At 46.6% G+C, this 14,775-nt stretch overlaps 1 long non-coding RNA gene across 1 annotated transcript in view; it reads right to left on the bottom strand.

The window, feature by feature from the left end:
- LOC310689226 overlaps nt 1–14,775 on the bottom strand; it is a 96,517-nt gene that overhangs the window by 81,059 nt on the left and 683 nt on the right. The window lies entirely within an intron of this gene.

Raw genomic sequence — 14,775 nt, forward strand, 5'->3', positions numbered from 1 at the left:
TAAAATGAAACTAAATCCAGATATGAGTATGGTGGATGGCCAGATAATCTGGAAATGCTTGAATTCACATGGCCTCTTAAAAGATCAGGCTTGTGATGTGAAAGTAACCTTGGGTTAGCCATTATTCCTAGCTGCCCAGGTGGCAGCTATCAACTGGTTCACCAGCTACACCACTTAACTGCAGCCAAACACAGTTTGTGTGTGTTTTTGGAGTTTTTGCCAGCATCCCAAAGAAAGTAAAAGTGCACCTTTTTCAATGGCACTGAACAATCAAGTTGAAAATCAAACAAAATTACAGAAATCTCGAAAGCTGCATTCATTAATAAACTGTTTATATGACCGAGTCCAATTGATTAACGCCATCTTTGTCACAGGAAATACACAGGACTGTATCACAAGCAGTTGAAACAAAAGGCAAGTTGCTCACTACCCTACTTTTTAACAGCAGCTAAACTCTGCTCTCCAGCAAGCATCAGTTCAGCATTTCAGCTGCAGTCTAAACTGATTTAGGCAAGCAAGACACACTATATGCCAAATGGCCCAGAGTTTGTTGATACAAATTGCTTACAGCTATTTTCCATACTAGCTGCATGTGGTGCATATTCTACTCATCTTCTCTCGGGTTATTTTGGAGACTCACTTGTGTATGTCTGTGGCTAGGCTGCAAAAATATTTGAATTGTTGACGATTCTGCTCCTTGTTCCTGGAGCTACCTCCCAGTTTGCAGTAATGAACAATAAATATGAAAGATGCTGAAGAATCTTTTGTACAGAGGGATGAAGAAAGACTAAGTGAATATGCTTTGACTACTCTCTTGAAGGTGCGGCTGTTTCTCATCACAGCCAAACCCTTTGCACAGCTTGCAGATCTGACCTACATTCTGCAGAGAAGCTTCACGTGAGGCATTATAAAATCATTGTAATCATGCATAATAGCTATATAACCACAACTGTTTTGCTGGATTAGATATATTGATAAAGAGCAAGTATGTGCATGCTTTTAAAAAAAATTTAAATGGAAAAATAGAATGACTCTGTTTCCATTTTCTTAATGTCCCTAAAATGAGGGTTTCTCAGTCCTGAGAGGTCACAGCAGAACTGAAAGTGATGAAAGGGTGGATATTTCAAGACAGGCTTCTAAAAGCAAAACAATATGATGTTGCTCAATGGCCTTTTAGTAAACAGGGAGAATATTGACTCCAATCAGAAGTGGGGAGAACAGCCCATGTTCCCTTTTTATACAGCTGCTAAAAAGTACAAGAGGGATGCGGGTGGCGCTGTGGGTTAAACCACAGAGCCTAGGACTTGCCGATCAGAAGTCCGGCAGTTCGAATCTCCATGATGGGGTGAGCTCCCGTTGCTCAGTCCCAGCTCCTGTCAACCTAGCAATTCGAAAGCACGTCAAAGTGCAAGTAGATCAATAGGCGGGAAGGTAAATAGCGTTTCTGTGCGCTGCTCTGGATTGCCAGAAGCGGCTTAGCCATGCTGGCCACATGACCCGGAAGCTGTACGCCACCTCCCTCGGCCAATAATGCGAGATGAGCGCCGCAACCCCAGAGTCGGTCACGACTGGACCTAATGGTCAGGGGTCCCTTTACCTTTACCTTTAAACAGTACAAGAAGTCTGTCCTCTCCATCTGGACATCCTAATGTAACAGAACCTTTTCCCAACAGTATAGCTAGTTCCCCTACACAAAGTTAGCCTCCTCTTAGGGATACACTTTTAACATTTATTACATGAGAACTGGATACTGCATTCCAAGTAATATTTAAAATGGAGTGAAAATGATTTGCTGTGGGAAATATCTCAGGATAATCCACTAAACAGCTCAGTATTTAAAATACCTGTGGCACTATAGCTATCAATGCTGGGCTTTCCAGTGTCACCTGGTTGGCCAGGATGCTGGATTACATGAACCATCGGCCTGATCCGGCAGGCTCTCCTCGTGTTCTTCTGCTACCACACTAGCTGATTAGAGAGCTTACCGTGATAACAATCAATAACTCATCTAGGTGTGGATATTTCTTTTGTAACAGTCTCTAGCACAGTCATATAAGTACCTGGAACTGGGACACATGAGAAACTTGTGTCTTCTCCATTAGCGAAGAGCTGGTTTGTTTATGAACAATACCAATCCTTGAGAAACTCAACTTTTTTTTACATCCTTCCATTCTGATAACTGCTCTTTGCTTCCTGTTACTTAACCAGTTCCTGATCCACAGGAGGACCTCTCCACTTATTCCATTACCACTAAGCTTGCTTAGTAGTTGTTGGTGAGCTACATTGTTGAAAGCTTTTTGAAAGTTCAAGTATACTATGTTTTTCATGTCTTAAGCATTTGGCATTGTGTACCTCATCTAAACACTAGTATTGGCATAACTCATGTCATATCCACATCACACATTTAAAGCGCATGGCTTTAAAGAATTTGGGGGGATGTAGTTAAGAGTCCTGGGAATTGTAGCTCTGTGAGGAGTAGACAAACAGCTTGAACAAGAACTAATTCATTCAAAATTCAAAACAGGTTATTATCTACTTCCACAGATATTGACATTTTCTATTGAACAAATTAGCAACAATGAGTCTTCTGCTAACTAAAGGCCCACTGAACCCGTTAAAATGCCACTCCTGGGGGTTATGGAACCATCCCAAGTTGTAGGGCCTGTGCAGGGTTGCAGCAGGGCTACAGAATCGGCAGACTTGAGGTGAAGCATGCCTTTTCACTTGTGAAAGGCATCTTAAGGTCCAAACTATAAACTGTTATGAGTGATAGGGGCAGAACCCCCCCCCCAATAATCTCTATATTAAGAGATGGGTTGGAATTTGAGCAAACTCATAAATTTGTAAATTTAGCAAGGGCTGGAACTAATACTGGCTAGCTTCCTCATGAGGCCAGTCTGGCAAGGATAGGTCATTGAAGAAAGAAAAGACTGATAATGGCCTGGTTTGTTTGATAACAGTAAGACATCGGCAAAACATAAGACCCCCTGCCCAGTAGCTTTTGGGGTAGGATTGCCGTTGGTCTGGTGTAAGCAGCTGGACAAAATACCTTTCACAATGGGCTTGGGAAAGGGAGGTTGCCAGGGTGGCTGTGAGGGGGATGCTCAAAGTGGAAGGAGAAGGGTTGTTTTCTGCAAGTACAGCTGGGAAGGAGAAGGAGGAAGTGAGCAAAACTCCACGGAGGGACTGAAGGGCAATAGCCATGCTGGGTGGCTGGAGCAGGCCATTACAGAGAGACACGAGGACGGTGCTTAGGATCCCTCTGAATTGCTTGTCCTCTCTGCTGTGAACGCCATAAAACTCAGGTGTAAATATATGTGAATAAACCATATTTCGTAAAGACACTACAGTTGCAACCATTCTTCACTGCAAAAGAACACAACCCCTGGTTAAGTGCCAAAGCTCCTGGAATCTTGCTACCGTTCAGCAGAGATTGGGGTGGTTTGCAACAATACAATAACAAAATGATTTGGATAGACCTAAGCAGTAAGCTTCCAATGGGTGTATATTATTCATAATATTACTTATGCCAGCCTATTACATATACAAGCCAGAGAAGCATAAATTTGTTTTAATATAGATTTCATACATTATATGTGCCTTTACTACATCCACATAGGACTGATATTGGAAAGTGTTTTCCAACTGTAAGAACAACCGAGCCATGGAATAAGTTGCATCATAAATGTTATTCAACTTCCCCCTGTCCTGGTAAGTCCTGTCTAAAATAGTTCATGCCTAGAATATCTTGCAAGTGTGTATTTTGATTTTGAACTAGACAGTCGATCTTGCAAGTGTGCATTTTGATTTTGAACTAGACAGCCCTAAAGGTATGGTCCAATTATCCAATCAAATGTAGCATGGACAGGATCCAAATAAATGTGTCATTAGTTTTGTATAGTCAAGGTAGTGTCTTTCCCTCCCAACAGCAGCCCAAGGCAAAACACTTCAAAACTTCTTAATAGTGTGGAAGCCAACCAAATATAATAAAGATCAGGGGCTGGATAAGACCACTGGGGTTCCCATGTAAGCTGATAAAAATACAATAATCAACCAAATACTGGGAGTATCAAAAGATAATATGGCTTTAGGAAGAGCAATTATATGGGTGGGGTGGGGTAGGGTGGGGTGGGGTAGGAGAAAAATAATCTCACAGCGCAGTTTCTCTAAAGTAGCTACTAATATTCTCCTAAAAAAGCAAAACTGGCAGAACCTATTTATTATAATGAATTGAGAGAAAAAAACTGTTTTTAATCAATGTCAGAATGACAATATACATATATTTATGAAAGTATTACAGATGAGAGGGAGTTGTATTATTTTTGGCTAAGTGCAAAGGGGTCCAATGCCAAAGGAAAATAATTTTTAGGGGTGCCTCAGAGGTTAATTTTGTTGATGAACCAATCACCTTAATGATTATCTGTTTTCCTTTTAATTGTGCTTTATGATTTACCGTATTTTTCGCCCTATAGGACACACTTTTTCCCCTCCAAAAATGTAGGGGAAATGTGTGTGCGTCCTATGGGGTGAATGCAGGCTTTCGCTGAAGGCTGGAAAGCGAGAGGGGTCGGTGCGCACTGACCCCTCTCGCGCTCCAGGCTTCAGGAGAGCTGCAGCGCCAGCCCCACAAGGTCGGGGGACAGCGAGGAGGCGGAACACCGCCATCCCACTGTCTCCCGATGTGGTTCGGAGGCTGACGGCAGGGAGACGCGTGCTTCTCACCACTGTCTGCCCTGCAAGCTCCGGGGACAGCTGGGAGGCGCAGCGCGTCTTCCCGCTGTCCCCGGACCTGGTCTGCAGGCGGGCGGTGGGGAGAAGAGCGCTTCTCCCCGCTGCCAGCCCCACAAGCGCCGGGGGGGGGGAATAATTTTTTTTTCTTTATTCCCCCCCAAAAAAACTTGGTGCGTCCTATGGGCCGGTGCGTCCTATGGGGCAAAAAATACGGTAATTTTGTACATCATCCTGAAACTTTATTATCATAGAATTGGAAGGGATCGTGAGGATCATCTAGTCCAACACCCTGCAATGTAGGAATCTCAAGCAAAACACCTATGACAGATAATCCTAAACAGAAGTAAACTTGCGCAGCTACCTTTCAGCAGAAGGCTAGGCTTTTTAACCCATAGAAAGAAACATGGGGTGGGGTGGGTGGTTGAGAGCTGGAAAAACAAAATATATTTTTTTCAAAAGGAAAGGAAATAATAGCAGAACTCTGTTTTAGCCCCCATGGTATTTCCTAGTTGCTAATAACTGTTAGTTCCTTCCCTCGAGTTATTTTGCCCCTCCGGATTAAGGATGATAAATTGGCAAATCACGGGTCAGGTCTTGTTTGCAAAGTAGCTTTCTCTCTTCCCAAACGTATACCCAACAAGGTATGATAACGTTGACTTTCACTAAAGTTGCAACCCTAATCCCACTTAACTACTATGTCATAAAATAGTACATTATTCAGTGTGGGTTTGGTAATGAAGTCAAATGAGTAATAATAAAAGCTTACTGTCAAAGTTAGGACACGGGTGGTGCTGTGGGTTAAACCACAGAGCCTAGGACTTGCCGATCAGAAGGTTGGCGGTTCGAATTCCCGCAATAGGGTGAGCTCCCGTTGTTCGGTCCCTGCTCCTGCCAACCTAGCAGTTTGAAAGCATGTCAAAGTACAAGTAGATCAATAGGTACCACTCCAGCAGGAAGGTAAACAGTGTTTCCGTGCACTGCTCTGGTTCACCAGAAGCGGTTTAGTCATGCTGGCCACATGACCCGGAAGCTGTACACCGGCTCCCTCGGCCAATAAAGCGAGATGAGCGCCGCAACCCCAGAGTCAGTCACAACTGGACCTAATGGTCAGGGGTCCCTTTACCTTTACCTTTCAAAGTTACTGTCAATGTTAAGATGAAGCAGATGCAGATTTGTGCTAGCTGCCCCTTCTGAGATGCAGCAGCTACTACCACCCAATGAGAATACCTAGATGGTGTGTTTGCGCCCACTTGTGTGGGTCAAACCACTTGCTCTGTGCCACAGTGCTGCATGCCTACTCTCCCTCTGCCACCCAAGCTTAGAGGGGATATGGCACAGAGCAGGGCATATGTGCACATGAGTGAGGAGGCAGCAGCTGCTCTTACAAGGAAAAGAAAACTGCTGCTTAAGGTAGCAACCAATAAGCAGCAGCAACTGCAGCTGTCTTTCCCACTTGCCACCTTGGGTTGATGCGGTGGAGACAACCGGACCTGATGAACCCTCCACTCAAAAAAAATCTGTCTAGAGAAAATGGGCAACTGTATGCAGAGGTGGCACCTACTTTGACAAGCATTTGTTCTTATATGCGGAAGGGCTATAGCTTGGTGATTGAACATTTGATAGCATGCAAAAGGTCTCAGCTTCAGTACTCAGCAGTTCCTTGCAAGACTGGAAATATCACCTGCCAACACCTTACAGAGTTGCTGTCAATCAATGTAAACAATACGCAGGCAGATGGATCAATGGTCTCACCTTTGTATAAGTCAGCTTCCTGTGTTCCTATGCTCACATGAACATTATCACGTTTTGCCTTTCGTAGAGAAAGATAATAAACAATGGGAACCAACATACAAACTTGGAAAGTCATCACTGAGGTATCCATACTGTTGCATGCCACCCCAATCTCTGACTGGTGTGAGATTCCAGGGGTGCCAGCTGTTTACCCAGGTTTTGCTGTCCTTGGAATGAGGGACAGCAGAGACTGTGGTGTCTTTATTATATGTGGTTTGTTTAAATATATATACAACCTGAGCCTATGATAGAGGACATGGGTGGCGTTGTAGGTTAAACCACAGAGCTTAGGACTTGCCAATCAGAAGGTCAGCAGTTCGAATCCCCGCAACGGGGTAAGCTCTCGTTGCTCTGTCCCTGCTCCTGCCAACCTAGCAGTTCGAAAGCACGTCAAAGTGCAAGTAGATAAATAGGTACCACTCCAGTGGGAAGGTAAACGGCGTTTCTATGCACTGCTCTGGTTCGCCAGAAGTGGCTTAGTCATGCTGGCCACATGACACAGCTCCTTCAGCCAATAAAGCAAGATGAGTGCCACAACCCCAGAGTCGGCCACGACTGGACCTAATGGTTAGGGGTCCCTTTACCTTTTTAAGGTTTTGTTTCTCCAACAGCAACAGTCTTGGATTCAAACCGAAATCAAGCTTGGCTCTTCCCCTATGCTTCTGCCTGCCCCCTGCTTCTAGCCATCTATCACACACAACTCTAGTTTTTGCCCTTCTAACTAACAGCTAGTTGAGGGAGTATAGGGACCACCCATTTGTTGTCGAGAACAGAGCTACTTTCTTTGTTACGTTAATGACTCATTACCAAGAAGCGGACCTGGTTATTCCAACAATTGAATTCTTAATTTATTTATTTTTATGATTTTCAGTTATATACATTTCAATAGTTTTACAGTTATTTTAATATTTCAAAACTCGACTTCCTTCCTCCTCTTTCTGCAGTTCCTTAAATTTATTTTTATCATCTCCTGCATATTCTAAATTAACTTAACTGCATTAACTTAACGGCATATTTTAAATCAGCTTAACTTAACTTACTATTAATCTACTTTATTTATATACTCTTATGAAACTGCAGGTTGTTACAGTGATCCTGCCAATTTCCTTATCTGTTTACAATTTGTTTGTAAATATTCAATAAACCATTTCCATTCTTTTATAAAAGGTTTGTGTCAGGGAACTGACATCGAAGCGAGAGGCGAAGGGGAGGCTCCCAGATGATGCTGGCGAAGGACCCAGCAGCAGGGGGAGAGACAGCTCAGTAGAGGGGGAAGCCAATCAGCGCAACACCGGGGATAAGGAGAGGCAGACGGGGGAAGTGGAGAGAGGGCTCCAGGACTCTTCACTGGACATCAGTGAGGAGAGCCCAGGTCCTCCGCTACCCACGCCTTCCCTGCGCAGAAGACTCCCGCACAGTGAGAGGAGGAGGAGACTGGGTGTCAAACAACTTTTATGTTGGAAGAGGTTCAAGAAACACCCACTGACGGATTCTGCCAGTGACTGAGGCAGCCACCATGAGAAGGGGCTGTGCAGTCAGAAGGTTTTACAAGGCAAATTAACCGAGAAAGGCACCAGTTTACGCACGAGTAACTCATACCCCTCTACAGCAATCCGTCAATCCCTGAAAGTTGCTCGTGCGCAGCAGCAGGCAGGGAGCATCATGAGCAGGACCGGAGGAGCGAACGCCCAGGAGGGAGCAGCTGGAGAGCAAACTCTGGTGGAGAGGAACCGAGAGTTGGAGCAGCATGTGGCCATCCTGACGGCGCGGCTGGATGAAAGGCGATCTCAAGATGCACAGGTCAGGCCCTCCCCCATAGCAAGGAAGGTACTGGGACTGGTGCACAAATTTGGAGGAAACCCGCAGGAATATAGTGTGTTCTGCACGGAAATAGAGTACGCCTTGAAGCTGCAGCAGGGCGATTTTGCAGACGATGAGGCGCGGGTGGCATATGTGGTGGGTCACCTACAAGATGGGGCCAGGGAATGGATCAGGCCCCTTATGGCAATGCAGAATGCCACCATGCAGGACCTGAGGAGGTTCTTTCAGGCGATGGACACAATGTTTTCCAGTGATGTACAACAAAGTGTGACTAAGCGGAAACTGATGAACTGTAAACAGGGAAACCAGTCAGTTAAAGACTACTGGTCGTGCTTTGCCATGATAGTTCACCGCCTCGGGTGGCAACTGGACTCTGAACCCGTACAAATGCTATTCGAGGAGGGGTTATCCCCTACGGTGAAGGATGAGCTTTCCCGCGCACCCCGCCCGCAGGGAATGGATCAGCTGACCAAGGCTGTGCTTGCAATTGGCGTACGGCAGGAAGCGCGGGCCCAGGAGAGGTGGGAAGGGAGAGAGCAACGTTGCCATGACTACCGCATTCCAGAGATACCAAAGCAGCTTTCCCCGCCAGCGGAGCCAATGGAAATAGATGGGGCACACACGCGGGAAGTTTCAAACACCAGCGAAGGGCGCAAAAAGGAGGGAAAGGATTGGAAAACCACCAAGAAGTGTTTCCTTTGCCAGCGGCCAGGACATTTTGCCAGAGCCTGCCCTCAAAGAAAGGCTTGGCAAGGTATGGTGGGAGCCGCAGGGGGGGGGAGGAGGTGGTAAAGGAACAGGAACAGGGAAACGGGGAACGCTTGGCTGCCACGCAAGGGGCACAGCAGCCAGGCCAGCAACCAGTAAAAGTGCCCCAACCAGACCCCCTCAAGGCGGCAATAGCCATTGAAGTGGTGCTAGAACTCCCAAACGGGCACCCAGTCAAGGTGAAAGGGATGCTGGATTCAGGCAGCTCATGTAATTTCTTCAGCAAAGATTTTGCATTAGAGCACCAGCTCCACTTACTACCCTTGGATTTTCCCTTGCAAGTAACCACTATTGATGGCAGGGAGCTTCTAGGAGGGGAAGTGACACACCAAACCCCACCAATGAGAATGAGGGTGTCCAGGCACTCGGAGACCATCGCCTTTCACATCGCCTCACTAGCAGGGCCCCCAATAATATTAGGAATGAGCTGGCTGGCACAGCATGATCCAGTGGTGGCGTGGCATCAGAGGACAGTCACCTTTGGGTCAGCTTACTGCCTAGAACACTGTCTAGGAGGAGAAACCCCAAGGATGAGCATGGCTAGAGTGGCTGGGATGGCTGTGGAGCGGAAGGCAGAGGTGCCGCCGCAATATGCAGATCTGCGGGAGGTCTTCAGCGAGAAGGAGGCAGATAGACTGCCACCCCATAGGCCCTTTGACTGCCAGATCAACTTGCTCCCGGGGGCTCAGCTGCCAGTTGGTAAGCTGTATGCCATGTCGGACAGGGAGATGAAGGAGTTGCGGGAATTTATTGACAAGAACCTGAAAAGAGGCTTCATAAGAGAATCAAAAGCGGTGGGGGGCAGTCCGGTGTTCTTTGTGGACAAAAAGGACACTAATAAACCCAGGCTCGTTGTGGACTATAGGGGGGTCAACTTGGTGTTGGAACCCGTGACCTTCCCAATGCCCAGGATTGATGACATTTTAACGCGAGTGAGGAAAGGGAAAATTTTTACCAAGCTGGACCTGAGGGGCGCATACAATTTGATCAGGATGAGGTAGGGGGACGAATGTAAGACCACAATGTTCACACCCCTAGGGGCCTTTGAGTACCTAGTTATGCCTTTTGGATTACAGTCAGGCTCCGCCTATTTTCAAGCTTTCATGCACCACGTGTTGGGGTCTCTGCTGTACAAGAACTGTGTAGCCTTCTTGGACGACGCCCTAATTTATTCGGACAATGAGGAGCAACATGTTAGAGACGTCAGGGAAGTGCTGCAACGGCTGCAGAAGCACCAGTTGTGGGTCAAGCTGGAGAAATGTCAGTTTCACGCCAGAGAAGTCGAGTTTCTGGGGTACAAGTTGTCTGACAAGGGCCTAGCGATGGACCCAAGCAAGGTGCAGGCAGTGCTGGAGTGGAAGGCTCCCAAAACCCAGAAGGACGTGCAGAGGTTCCTAGGGTTCAGCAACTTCTACAGGAAGTTCATCAAGAACTTCGCCCACTTGACAGCGCCCATCACGGATTGTCTCAGTAGCAAAAGGAAGTTTGTGTGGACAGAAGAGGCCCAGCAATCCTTTGAAAAACTGAAGAAGGCGTTCGCATCGGAAGAGCAACTCCTGCACGTAAATCTGGAGAAACCCATGAGGATAGAGACCAACGCATCCGACAGAGCCATTGGGGCGGTCCTTTTGCAGCCAGGGAGGAGCCAGAAGGAATGGAAACCGTGCGCCTTTTTCTCGATAAAACTGAACAAGTCAGAGCAAAACTATACCGTGTATGACCGCGAACTGCTGGCGATCTACGCGGCCTTTCGTCGCTGGCGTCATCTGCTGATAGGGGCGCAACAACAGATCCAGGTTTGCACAGATCACAAGAACTTGGAGTACTGGACGACAGCACGAGTACTCAACCAGAGACAGATTCAATGGGCACAGGAGTTCTCCAATTTTTTCTTTGAAATCCGATACGTGCCCGGAGAGGAAAACGTATGAGCAGATGCTCTCTCGTGCGAACCGGAGTATTTGGAAGGAGAGGGGCCGCCAGAGAAACGACACGTGATCCCCGAGGACCGATGGGTGTGTGGGGGAACTTTGGTGGAGAAAAGAGAACTAGCCGGGCTGACCAGAAACGACGGGTTCGCACAAACTAAAATCCGGGAGCTCCGAGACGGAAGGGGGACCCAAGAAGGGTTTGAGGAGAAGGAAGGGGTACTGTACTATAGGGGAGCGCTGTACGTACTGGGGGAGAACCTAAGGGGAAGGGTACTCAAACAACTCCACGACAACCCCACAGCGGGGCACTTTGGACAGCACAAAACCATGATGCTGGTGACCAGGCAGTTCTGGTGGCCCAGGGTGAGGGAGGATGTACGGGAATGTACGGGGGTGCGACTGCTGCCAAAGGGCAAAGGGGGAGAGGGCTGCCCCAGCAGGATTACTGGAACCCTTACCCACGCCGGGAAAACCCTGGGAGGTGGTGTCCATTGATTTCATGACAGATTTGCCCAAGTCCCGGGGAAAGACAGCAGTAATGGTAGTGGTCGACCTACTAACAAAAATGTGCCACTTTATAGCTTGCTCGCATGCGGTAATGGCAGAGGAAACAGCCCGGTTGTTTGTGGAGCACATCTTCAGGCTGCATGGCGCCCCCTTGAGGGTTCTGTCCGACCGCGGAAAACAATTTACTTCCCGGTTCTGGAGGAAGCTCATGAGCTTGTTGCAGGTCGAAGTGGGTTTCTCGACGGCGAGACACCCGGAGACCAACGGGCAGCAGAAAGAGTGAACAGTATACTCCAGCAATACCTATGCTGCTACGTCAGCGAGAGGCAGAATGATTGGGTAGAGAAACTAGCGCTGGCCGAATTCGCGTACAATAACGCTGAACACGTGTCCAGGGGAATGAGCCCATTCATGGCCAACCATGGGTGTCATCCCAGGGCCTTCCCAGGGAGTGGGGAGGAAAACTGGAGCGTACCCGCGGCAGAGCAGTTTGTGGAAGAAATGGAGGCCCTGCACCAGCAACTTAAGATGAACTTGGAGTGGGCTAAGGAAACTTACAAGAGGCAGGCAGACAAGCACCGCCGGGAAGGGGAGACCATACGGGTGGGGGACCGGGTGTGGTTGTCCACCCAAGGGCTACCTTTCAAAGGGGGGTGCAAGAAGTTGCAACCCAGACGACTGGGACCTTTTGAGGTAACACAGCAAGTCAATCCCGTGGCCTTTAAGCTCAGGTTGCCTGATAGCATGAAAATACACCCGGTTTTCCACAGGTCCCTGCTCTCACCGTATAGGGAGGGGCGGGGATTCCAGGGGCAAGAGGGAGAAGACACCACACACCCGCAGGTAGAAGAAAGGGAACACCATCACAGGGCCACGAAAATACTGGACTCAAGGTGGCGAAGGCGCCAGGTGGAGTATTTGGTAGCTTGGGAGGGGGGAACCCGGGTCCAAAAACACATGGGTTCCCATGGAAGCCTTCAATGACAGCTACCTGGTGGAGGAATTCCACCGCCGGTGCCCGGACAAACCCAAACCCCTAGAGAGGTTCTGGGAGGAGCAATTTGGACCCACAGACAATGAGGAGGGGTTTGAGGGATTTTCTGACTCCGATGAGGAGGGAGGAGAGGGTTTTTCCGAAGAAGAAGAATCAGACGGGGAGGACCACCCAGTTGGCAAATATAAGAGCGGGTGGGAAGCGGGTTTCGAATCCACAGAAGATGGTGACAGTTCCTTCCGGGGGTTCCCTGTCTCGTTGGCCGACGAAGGGGACGAAGTTGATTCCACAGGTCGGTCCAGGGTTGGAGGGGGTCCTGGAGGGGAGGTGGATGTCAGGGAACTGACATCGAAGCGAGAGGCGAAGGGGAGGCTCCCAGATTATGCTGCCGAACGACCCAGCAGCAGGGGGAGAGACAGCTCAGTAGAGGGGGAAGCCAATCAGCGCAACACCGGGGATAAGGAGAGGCAGACGGGGGGGAGTGGAGAGAGGGCTCAAGGACTCTTCACTGGACATCAGTGAGGAGAGCCCAGGTCCTCCTCTACCCACGCCTTCCCTGCGCAGAAGACTCCCGCACAGTGAGAGGAGGAGGAGACTGGGTGTCAAACAACTTTTATGTTGGAAGAGGTTCAAGAAACGCCCACTGACGGATTCTGCCAGTGACTGAGGCAGCCACCATGAGAAGGGGCTGCGCAGTCAGAAGGTTTTACAAGGCAAATTAACCGAGAAAGGCACCAGTTTACGCACGAGTAACTCATACCCCTCTACAGTTTGTTATCTTGATTTCTTATTTTTCCAGTAAGTTTTGCCATTTTTGCATAGTCCATAAGTTTTTGTATCCACTCTTCTTTCATCGGGACTTCTTCTTCTTTCCATTTTTGGGCAAAAAAACATTCTTGCCACTGTAGTCGCATACATGAATAAATTTATGTACTGTTTAGGTAGTTCTATCCCTATAATTCCCAAAAGGAAAGCTTCTGGGGTTTTTTTTAACAAATGTTATTTGAAACATCTTTTTCAATTCAATATATAGCATTTCCCAGTACACTTTAACCTTACTACAAGGCTACCACATATGATAGAAAGTGCTTTCTTTCTCTTTGCATTTCCAACACTTATTCGATTTTGATTTATACATTTTTGCTAATTTACTCAGTGTTAGATACCATTTATATAACATTTTTAGGTAGATTTCTCTTAAACCATAGCACACTGTAAATTTTATATCTGTATTCCACAATTGTTCCCACGCTTCCATATCTATATTATAACCAATATCTATTGTCCAATATATCATTGAAGATTTTACTTGCTCATCCTTTGTCTCCCATTCCAGTAATAACACTTTAACTTTACATTCCAACAGATCTCTCTCTGTGATATCTGTTCCCCAAACCCTTGTATCCTATCTTTCTTAAATACTTCATTCAAATGCTGATATTGTATCCATGTTGTTAACTTTCCTGATAAATCCTTAAATTCGTTTAATTTAAACTCTCCTCCCTCTTATTTTAAGAGATTTCTAGAAGTTGTCCAACCTTCTATCATATTCCTCCTCTTTACCGCTATGGCTTCCAATGGTGAGAGTCAAAGTGGTGTTTTTGTCCCAAATAATTTTTTGTCTTTATCCCATACTCTATACAATTTTTTCCTAATTATGTGATTTGTAAATCTGTTGTGTACTTTCACCTTTTCATACCACAAATAGATGTGCCAACCAAAAATATTATCATGACCTTCTAAATCTAAGATATGTGGATTCTCCAGTGTCATCCATTCTTTCAACCAACAAAGACAAGATGCTTCATAATATCATATCATATCTGGCAAGAAGAATCCTCCCCTTTATTTTGCATCTATCAATATTTTATATTTCATTCTTGGTTTTTCTCCCTTGCCAGATATATTTAGAAATATCTTTTTGCCAAACATTGAAACAATGTATTGAAAAACAATTGTCTGTCATCTGAAGGGGGGGAGGCATTAGGTAGCTTCCCTTCTTTTGTATCACTTTTTCTTATAGTCCTGTCCAATTCCTGGTTTCTCTTCAGTTAGTATAAATCTTTCGCCTTTTACCAACAATTGAATTCTTGCAGGATCCAGCAATTAGAAGGAACTCAGACATACAGCCTAACACACATCACAAACTTGCAACACTGCTATAGAGGTAAGTACATTTTCATCGCAACATTTCATTTATTTATTCATTAAAAATATTTATACACCACCATA

Source organism: Podarcis liolepis, assembly GCF_965112155.1.
Source record: "Podarcis liolepis genome assembly, chromosome: 1".
Taxonomy (NCBI): Eukaryota; Metazoa; Chordata; class Lepidosauria; order Squamata; family Lacertidae; genus Podarcis; species Podarcis liolepis.